General features: G+C 46.9%; 1 long non-coding RNA gene across 1 annotated transcript; it reads right to left on the bottom strand.

The window, feature by feature from the left end:
* Positions 1-1620: 1620 nt before the first annotated feature.
* On the bottom strand, positions 1621-2414 carry LOC147577619 (uncharacterized). The gene is made up of 2 exons (XR_015255874.1): positions 2371-2414; positions 1621-1995 (listed from the first exon to the last, which is right to left on the bottom strand). It is a non-coding gene; the product is annotated as an uncharacterized LOC147577619 (long non-coding RNA).
* Positions 2415-10228: the final 7814 nt, after the last annotated feature.

The raw sequence follows: 10228 nt of genomic DNA, 5'->3' as shown, positions 1-10228 counted from the left end.
CTGCGGTCAGCACAGAGCCTGCTTCAGATCCTGTCTCCCTCTCTCTCTCTCTGCTCCTCTCTCTCTCTCAAAAATAAATAAACATTAAAAAAAGAGAGTCCAGTTTTTGTCACATTTGCTCCAGCGAGCCCCAAGGGAGCCAAAAGTGTAGACACCAGCAGATGTGAGCAAACAGCTCAGTGGATGTTTATTAATATATGAATATTATAATAATCACGATAATTATAGTAATACTAGGAATCACAATCTTTTTTTTTTTTTTTTGCCTCTCTGGAAAGTCAGGCTCCAGTCTCATCAGAGTGCACTCCCAATCTGCAAAAGATGTCTTGGGACTGCTCTTTTTCACTCTCTCTGTTCTTTCCTGCCAGCGGGCTTCTAATCTCTCTTGGCATTAGGGCTCAGTTTCTTGCTGTGGGACCTGCACTCAGCCAAAGTGACCCCGGGACAGACTCAGCATAAACACAGTCCCTTGTGAGTCGACCTTCTGGGGTAAGTGAACAGGCGCTGGGCTAAAAACCCGGAACTGGGCACCGTTTAAGGATTGTCACCTGCTCCTTGGTTCTCTTTGTCCCCCGGGGGTGGCTGGCTCGCGGAGTGCATACCCGGCCCAGAACCACACAAAAGCCAACATTTTATCGACACTCGACAGCCAAGCAAACACTTGATTCACTTACTTTTTCCTGGCTTTGCTCTACTTGATAACAGAGGAAGTGTCCTGGGGAGAGAGAGTGATAGAGGGTGTCAGCAGGAGTAATTGTTCTGGGCTCGCTGGGGCAGGCGTGGTGCTCACCAGAGCTTAAGCTAGCTGCGGGGCCGTTATTCGTGGGTGGGAAAGGGCAGTTCTCATCCAAGTCATCCGTGGCCTCTTTCTCTGGGTAAATGTGCTGCATTTGAATTCACCGAGGCCGTGGAAGGGACTATTTGATTATTCAGAAGAGGGAAAGACTGAGCAGAAGGATTGTTTCACAGTCTAAGTGACCAAGACTGCCAGATTAAAGGGGCTGATTCTTTCCTCCTCATACAATCCCCATCATTCTTGAAAGACCTTCTGAACGCTAGTCCACTATCATGCTATGGGGACATTTATGAGGTTAGTATCAAGGAAATGCAAGGCCAATACTCTGGGGTTATAAATGCGATTCTAAATATCTTGATGAGAATGTAATATCTCAGCAGGTGGCCCGGTGCTTCACAGAGACCCTTTTAAACCTAAAGTCTGTTTCTATTTTCTGATCATCCGGGGGAAGGGACGGAGTTTGAGGCGGCAAAATGAAAAAGAGTTTGAGAAGGTGGTTGCAGAGGAACTGTTCCCTCCCTACCAGCTCAGGGACTCCCAGGCTGAACCTGTCCATATACTCCTGATGGCATCTGGAGGTCAACCGGGGAAGTAAGGTAATGAAAGAGATCCAACCCGTGTCGTACAGGTGGGTAAGAAAGAGTGAGGTGGTCAGTGAGTAGCAGATTGGGAGACACAACCCTGGTAATAAGGAGCTGAAGATTTCTGCCAGGGCAGCTGTGACCTAGGCATTGGGGATAAGATCATGAAGGAGAGGGACGTCCCTGCCCTCACCGAGCTAATTCTGCAGATACCAGTTAATTGAAGACATGGACGCCACAAACGATGGGGTGCACTTTTCTGAAAGCTACCAAGCTTTAAACCTTTTGGTGGAGAACATGGGAGATCTGAGCGTAAGAACTCTCACGCTTAATACTTGTACAACATCAAGGGTCAAGACTGAACACCAGATGTGGCCATCTAAGCCTATTGACGTCTCCAAGGCTGGGACTCTTGACCTTGCTGTATCAAGGGAATGGGGCCTCTTGGCCACTCTATGGACACCTCAGGCTCTACCGTAGGGTGTGTTTGGAGCAGCAGTGACTGTTGATGACTTCATGTCTCGGTTCTCAGCTTGGGCTTGTTGCCTTTGGCCCTTGGTCCAGGCTCTGCCCTCATGCATCCTCTGGCTGGGTTCTGACGATCACATGAGGGAGGCACTTTTCCTCAGAAGCAAAAACAGAGTTGTTGGTTAGTTAGCAGGGTGGGCCGGTGGCCCCCTGACAAAGATGCTGGCTGTGACTTAAAGCACTGGGAGTGGGCAAGGGAAACCCTCCTTTCCAAAAACTGATGAGGGTCCTTGGGGAGAAAGAACAGAGGTTTGTGGTGGGGAATTTGAAACTCTGGGCAAAGATAGGCCTGGAAGCGAAACACAGGCATGACTTCCAGGAACCAGGTCTGCTGGGAACTGCTGGGGAAAGGCCAGCCAGGAACACCTGGCCAGGAAGCCAAGGACGCAACAGCCTCTGTGCTTCAAGTCTCTGTAGGCTGGAAGAGAAGGTGCGTGGCTACTATAAGGACTATGTGTTCCATACCCTTTTCCCAAAGAGGACAAGTTATCTCACTGCACTACACGGGCTTCTAAGGATAATAGATCAAAAGAGTAGAATTTGGGATTACTCTGAAAATCTAGAATGTATGACTGTCATGTTGTGGGGGAGGTGACACTTCTTCCCCACCCCATGTGGAGGGATATCTATTATGTGGTTTAGCCTTCTTTCTTTCTTTCTTTCTTTTCTTTTCTTTTCTTTCTTTCTTCTTTCTTTCTTCTTTCTTTTTTTCTTTCTCCTTTCTTTCTTCTTTCTTTCTTTTCTTTTCTTTTCTTTTCTTTCTTTCTTCTTTCTTCTTTCTTTCTTTCTTTCTTTCTCCTTTCTTCTTTCTTTCTTTCTTTCTTTCTTTTCTTTTCTTTCTTTCTTCTTTCTTTCTTTTCTTTTCTTTTCTTTTCTTTCTTTCTTCTTTCTTTCTTTCTTTTTTTTTCTTTTCTTTCTTTCTTCTTTCTTTCTTCTTTCTTTCTTTCTTTCTCCTTTCTTTCTTCTTTCTTTCTTTTCTTTTCTTTCTTTCTTCTTTCTTTCTTTCTTTCTTTCTCCTTTCTTTCTTCTTTCTTTCTTTTCTTTCTTTCTTTCTTTCTTTCTTTCTTTCTTTCTTCTTTACCAATCGCTTGAAAACATGGCAGGTATGAATGGCATTATTTTTTCCTATTTGTAGCTACACTTCACAATGTTCACATACACCTTAAAGGAAGGATGAAAAATCTGTCCACCCTGGTGTGTATTTGTAAGTTAGCACCTAAATGTTTTCATCACAAGTTTGAGCAAGTCTAGTTTTTGGCAATAAATAAGACAAATGCACAATATTCTATAAGGTGAAGTAAGATGATGATTGATTATGATTAGAATACATGTTATGTGGCTTAGTAAGTTTTAACTATTTTATTAAAGAAAGCCCACCAACTGTAACAGGAATCTCATAAAAATTTTCTCTGCACATTTTATGTAATGTAGCTTGAAGAATTTGCTCATTCCACAAAGTGTTCTGCTTACATCTAAGAACAAGTGACGATGACCTGAACTGCTTTGGCTGTTCTGTATTCAGAATATCACAATATAAGTCAAAATATGCCATTTCTAATGCCACGCTTCACCATTAACAGAAATATCAGACAGGGAAAGACAGGAAGCCCTATGGCTCAATGGTGTTCGTTTAATCATTGAAATATTCCTTTTCTATGATGCCATAGCTGTATTTCAGCTGAGGGCAATGAGCCACAGTAATATTTGAAGTGGGTGAGGGACACTAATTTTTACAGGGGGAAAGACTCTTCAAATGAAGATTCGCTCTCAGATAAATCTTAGGAAAGCGTACCATGTTAGCATACGTACTTTGGAACAGCTCAGAGAGCTGGATGGAGAAGCTGACTGGAGAGTGTTCTGGAGGAAATCTACATCTAAGGAAGTGAGGAAGACACCAGTGAGCAGAGGAAGAGGCTGATACTCAATGGCTATCATTGAACTGACGCGTGTTGTCCCCTTTATCCACTGCCCGGTCTAGATTCCCTCCTCCTTGGCTACAGCTCTGCTGGTATAGACAGATCGCCTGATAGAATGACCCAGATTCTCATCTCTGACGAATCTGAGTCCCTGTGTACCATACCCATTTAGGTCATGGTTTCTGTTCTTTTATCATTGGAACTGAGAGGACGAGCACTGAGAGATGCCCTACTTTGTTACCCAAGTGCCAAGCCTTTTTTTTCTATGCCCGCTGTGTAGCAGCAGCCTATCATTTCTTAAAGATCAGGACTTACCCTTGGCAGTATGACACCCCCTTTCTTTGCCTGCTCGTCCCTCGGCATAAGGAGCCTGACGTTACTTGATGGCAGCCGTAGCTTAAGTTTCAGCGAGGTTCTTCATATCCCCTGTGAAGCATTTCCCAACTCTGGGAACTCGGACCTCTAGACCCAGAAATCTTCAAACCATACGGACTTCAAAGTGCAAATTCCTTAAATGGCTCATCGGCAGTGATGGTGGGAGCAGGGCCATTTGACTCCCAACCTCTGGTTCCCAGACTCAGATGTTGGACCTGTTTCAGACAGAGCACCATAGGACGGTCATTAGTTGGTGTACCACATCCTGCATGATGGCACCCTATCCCTGCCACGTGTCATCTGTACGTCAGCGGCTCAACTTTAGGAGACCATTCCACTGTCTTCCAGGCCAGTAGCTTCTGGGTGGGCGCTGTGTAGGATAGACAGCACTGCTTTTGTTTGTGATTCCTGATTTGTGGATCAAACATTCTAGAAGTACCCAGATAGTGGGTTTGGCTGGGATCCTGTGGACAAGAAAGGTGAGCCCACACTTGCAACATATATGTATGTCTAAAAAATAAATGATTGCTCATGTGCAAATATCTCCTGGAAATTTTCCCCTCTGGTTGGTTTCACCATATGGGCATGTTGCTTAAGTTCAGGCCCCTGGCTGCCTGTGGTTTTCCCAAGAGTGAGCCAGAGAAGGTTCTGGAATAGTCAATGAGGTTAATGTCTTAGATTAGCCTGCTTTCAAACGGGAGCATTTTTACTCCCAGGGCACAGAGCCCTCAACTGAGGCAACGCGAAACCACAGGGCACATTTTTTTGAAGGTCTGGGCAATCTCTAATTCTATATTTAATATAAAATAGACATCAGTATATTATGGAGTGGGACATAAAACTCCCATCAATTATTAAGATAAATACAAGACTTCAAAGACATTCCATGATCATTATGGGGCTACTCCAAGCTATCCCTCCAGTCCCGGGTTGTCCTTTATAGTTGGAGGTACTCAGAAAATTCTGAGAAGTGCTGCCCTGTATACACCAAGGGCATTGCAAAACTTGGCCTACTGCCTGTGGTCCCTGGCTTACCCAAGTCACAGGTAGCTGGACTTATGGTGAGGTAGACATTTGGGGCACCATGGAGAGTCAGTTCAAAGTGGGGTGCAGAGTCACAGATTCTAGAACTCCTGGAGCCACCTGGGGCCCCCCAGGGGGACTTGGTCTCCAGAACCATCTGTGTTATGTAGGAGACCACTCCAGGCAAACCCCTGGTATGGACTTGCCCCTGAGGCTGAGCTGGGTGGTGGGCCTAACCTCCTGTCTGCCTGGCACCTGCCTGTGGCCCCCCGCACAGTGTGAGCACATGACCTGGGACTTCACTTTTGGCCCTCGTTACTCTAGCTGGGTCCTGAGCTCAAGCACATTTTATGCTACACACATCATCTGAATATAGTCGCAATTAGACACCTAAACCACAACCTTAGGACAAGAGCCTGCATGAGATTTACATACGTAAAGATCTCCAAGTATGGGAAAGTGTTCCCTGACTGAGTGTTCCCTGCCAAGGCTATTTGAAAGCCAGGGCTCATGGAAGGCTGACATTGACTCATGGATCCTGCAGTGCAAACCCAAAGTTTGGCAGAGAGAAGGGAGGAGGAGACTGAGCTCAGAGATTTCAGTCGTCCAGTCTCTTTGAACAAGGAACCCCCACTTTCACACCAACCTGTCTGCCAGTGAAAACGAGAAGGCAGCAAAGAATCGGGATTGGGCTGGTATTTCCTTGAGCTCTCTTTCTGGACTTCTGGCGTCACCGCTTCCTGACTGTGTGATCTTGTGCAATCTTTCCATGTTCCCATCACCCACCCTGAGACTCCAGTGCTGCATTTGTAAAGCGGGGAACCATGAACACAAATAGCATACACCCTATATACAAGGTATATAAGAGCTGTCATCAGAATTAATAAAACGGGTGTATGTAAATCCTTATCAGGGAGTGCAGCACCTTGGAAGTGATTAATAAATCTGAGATTTCACATCACAGCTTCCGGCTGCTGGGATCAGAAGGTTGGCGAAAGCAAAGAAACGAGTAAGAACAAGTCCCCGACACAGGTGAGTGCCTGTGCCCACTGGCCTCTGGGGCTGCGTGGGTGCCTGGGGAGGCTGTTGGACGGGGTAGGGCCCCAAAGAAGCTTGGGTGGAAGAAAGATGAATGGCAGTTCCTGCCCTCGGGATCTCAGGTCGTGGGAGGAAAGAAACACGTTTTAAACAAGGAGCGACCGTGGCTTTGGGCATAGTCTAAGCCAGAGGCCTGTGAAAGGCACTAAGAGAGGCTGGGAGAGGAATTCGCCACACAACCTAGGAGGCAGAAGATGACTTTGAGCGCCCAGTGAGCGAAAGCTGGGGACTGGAGAGCGGGAGGGAGGAGGGGCAGGGATGTGAGGAAAGGAAGCGAGTCACAAGAGGCACCCGAAGGGTGAGGCTGGTATGTGAAGGGGGGCGGAGCTCTCAGCGGGCAGCCGGCTCCTTCGTGGGAGGGAGGGGCGGGAAGGGGGTGGCTGGCACAGGCAGGTGACAGAGGTGCAGGCAGCCTGGTGAGCTGACTGCTCAGGCTTTGAGCACGTGGCAGGGTTAGGACACAGCTAGAACAAAGGGCCCGATTGATTCCAGGCCCAGGGACTCAATAACATAACATAGATTATCCTAGGACCAAGGTCCTGCTGGGAGGCCCCCAGTGGCTTCATGAACCCCTGTACCCTACTTTGAACTAATCTCCATAGACCCCACGTTGCCTCCATCCAAATACTCTGTCTCGTAAATCAAGCTCTCCGGGACTTGACTAAAGCACGAAAGCTCGAGGGTGACGTTGTGATTGATAATGGTAATCCCCGGACCCAGGGAAGCAGAGTGCAAGTCACGAGCTTGGTGTAGGAGTTGAGGTGTGACGGGGATCCTGCTTGAGATGTCAGGACAGTCCAACTCCAGGAATGACACCTCACGAGCATATTGAAGTCTGGGCATGACGTTAGAGCAGATCCGCGAGCTGGAAGGCTGAACAAATAGGGCACCGACCAAGAGGGCCTTACAGCCTCACTGCCCAAAGGTAGCCTGTGCCCCAGCAGCACATCCGTGGCTGGGGACTTTCAGAAACGCAGAGCTTTGGGCCAGGTTGCTGTGTCGCAGCTCTGAGAGTCTCCTCATGGTTGAAAGACACTTCCTCTGGCTTCGAGCATCGTGTCCTCAAGGGCTCTTATAGGAGCCAGGGGGCAGGGGTTGGGGTATAGCATCCTTCGGCTGCCATGGCAAAGTTCCGCAGACTGGGGGCCGGGGCGGGGGGCGCTTAAGCAACAGAAACTTACGGTCTCACAACTCAGGGGCTGGAGGTCTGAGATCAAGAGGTCAGCAGGCAGGTTGGTTTCTGCTGAGTCTTCTCTCCTTGGCTCATCATGTTCCTTTCTCTACGTCTCATATCATCTTCTCTTTGTGTGTGTCTGCGTCCTAATCTCCTCTTAGAAGGACAGCAGTCATATTAGTCTAGGGCCACCCCAATGTCCTCATTTTAACTCGATTACCACTTTAAAGACTATACCTCCAAATGCTGTCACCTTCCATGGTAGGAGGGGGGGTGGGGTGGGTGGGTAGGACTACAGCATAAGAATTTGGGGGGTGGGCACAATTCAGCCCCAGACAGGTGAGCAGGGAAGGGAAAGAGTTCTCTTTGCTTCCCTCTTTTCTTCTATCAGGGAGGAAAATTCTCTCCCGGATTCCCTCGGCAGATTCCCTCGTGATACGTCTGCGTCGAATGGTCACCCTAACAGCAAGGGACTTCGAAAAAGAGCGCAATTGCCTTCTTTGACCTCTATAGCGGGAGGGCTCACAGGAGGAGGGGGTCGGTAAAGGGTCTAAGAAAGGGATTCAAGCAGGTCCTGCCCTGACTCAGTTTGTGGCCTTGAGGATACCACTCAAGCTTTGTTTCTTTAACTGGGCAACGAAGGGGCCGGATTGGATGAGTTTTAAGATCCCTTTCAATGCTAAGGAATTTATTCTAGAAATCCAAGCCCCGTTGGCATGCCCAACATGCATGTGCAGAAGGGTGACTAATTCGGGGCAATCTTTGGCTTGGGACTTTGCAACACCTGGGAGCTGGTTGATCTGCTTGGACGATTTCTCTTCCCCAGGGCAGTATAATCAGAAGTGCGTCCGGAGCAGTTGGGCTTGTAGGCATGCATTTCAGGGGCCAGTGATTAAAGTACCAGGTTGCACATCTGAAGTGAGTCTGGCTGCTAACGGTCAGTTGGGCTGTATTATTAACCCAGCTGCCTTGGGGAAGGTTGTGTGGGACTGGAAAAGTCAAATCGTGGGTGAGCAGAGGAAGAGACTGTGTTTAAATGGAGCTTTATGGCTTTTGGGGGAGGGTAACATGTGGTGTATTTGCTCATGTTCTTTCTTTCTTTCTTTCTTTCTTTCTTTCTTTCTTTCTTTCTTTCTTTCTTTTCTTTCTTTCTTTCTTTCTTCTTTCTTTCTCGTCCCCTCTCCCAGTCCATTCCTAAGGTGGACGATTACATCTGCCCTGGAAGCAATGGTTTATGGGGTCAGGCTCCGGGATTAACAAACAGATTTGAATGCCAGCTCAGCTGCTTACCAGCTGGCTAACACTGGACACTTTGCTAAGTTTCAGATCCACTGTCTGTAAAATGGTGATATTTTGTAGGAGTGTTTTGATGATGCAGTTACTTGAAGCGTGTGTGGCATAAGGCCTAAAATTAAGGCTTAATGTCATGTGCTGCCTTAAATCTGTTCAGGGGCGCCTGGGTGGCTCAATTGGTTAAAGTGTCCAACTTTGGCTCAGGTCGTGATCTCACGGCTTGTGGATTCAAGCCTCACATCGGGCTTGATCTCATGGCTTGTGGGTTCGAGCCCCGCGTCGGGCTCTGTGCTGACAGCTCGGAGCCTGGAGCCCGCTTCGGATTCTGTGTCTCCTTCTCTCTCTGCCCCTCCCCTGCTCACGGTCTGTCTCTGTCTTTCTCTCAAAAATAAAATAAACATTTAAAAAATCAGTTCAAATCAGGAGAGCCCCAAACGGCCCAATGCCTCATCATTCCTCCATTCTGTTCCTGCCGATAGGGTCCTCCTAAGCAGGTAGTATTTCTTATCAAGTGGACCAGATGCAATTCTTGCTTATCCGCGAGTAGTAGGTTTCATTCAGTCGCCCGCCAGCCCACAGAATTATTCAAGGAAGCCAATCACATCCTGGAGCCTTATCCACTGATGAAGGTGGGGTATGAAAGTCACCGCTATTGTCAATTTCTTCCTTTAGGTCTGTTACTAGTTGCTTCCACGTAAGCCTCATGGTAACCACAAAGCCAAAATGTGTAGTAAATATACAGAACGTAGAGAGAAAGGAATGTAAGAATACCATTAAAGAAAGTCATCAAACCACAAATGAAGAAAGCAAGAAAAAAAGGAACAGGGAGAAACTATTAAACACACACCCACACCCAGCCACCCACCCCCACACACACACACACACACACACACATACACACAAATACTCCTCTCTTTTGTCTTTTTAGTCTCTATTTCATTTTCTTCTGCTCTTACCATCGTTATTTACTTCCTTCTACTAACTTTGGGCTTCATTTATTCTTCTTTTTCTAGTTCCTTGAGGTGTAAAATTAGGTTGCTTATTTGAGACTTTTCTTGTTTCTATGAGCTTCCCTCTCAGAATTGCTTTTGCTGCATCTGACAAATTCTACTATGCTATGTTCCCATTTTCACTTGCGTGGAGGTGCTTTGCGATTTCCTTTTTGAATTCTTCTTTGACCCTTTGTTGCTGGGTAGCATGTGGTTTCATCTCTACCTATTTGTGATTTTTCAAGTTTTCGTTGTGTAATTAATTTCTGGTTTCATATCGTTGTTGGCAGAAAAGGTGTTTGATGTGATTTCAATCCTCTTAAATTTATTAAGACTTACCTTGTGGCCCAACATCTGATCTATCCTGGAGTATGTCATGTGTGCACTTGAGAAGGATATGTATTCTGTTGCTTTGGGGTGGAACGTTCTGTATATATCTGTTAAGTCCATCTGGT

Source organism: Puma concolor, chromosome C2 (assembly GCF_028749965.1).
Source record: "Puma concolor isolate L17-30 chromosome C2, mPumCon1.1.hap2, whole genome shotgun sequence".
In the NCBI taxonomy this organism is placed as follows: domain Eukaryota; kingdom Metazoa; phylum Chordata; class Mammalia; order Carnivora; family Felidae; genus Puma; species Puma concolor.
Note: the sequence above shows the minus strand (reverse complement) of the source record. Positions and strands in the feature narration are given on the sequence as shown.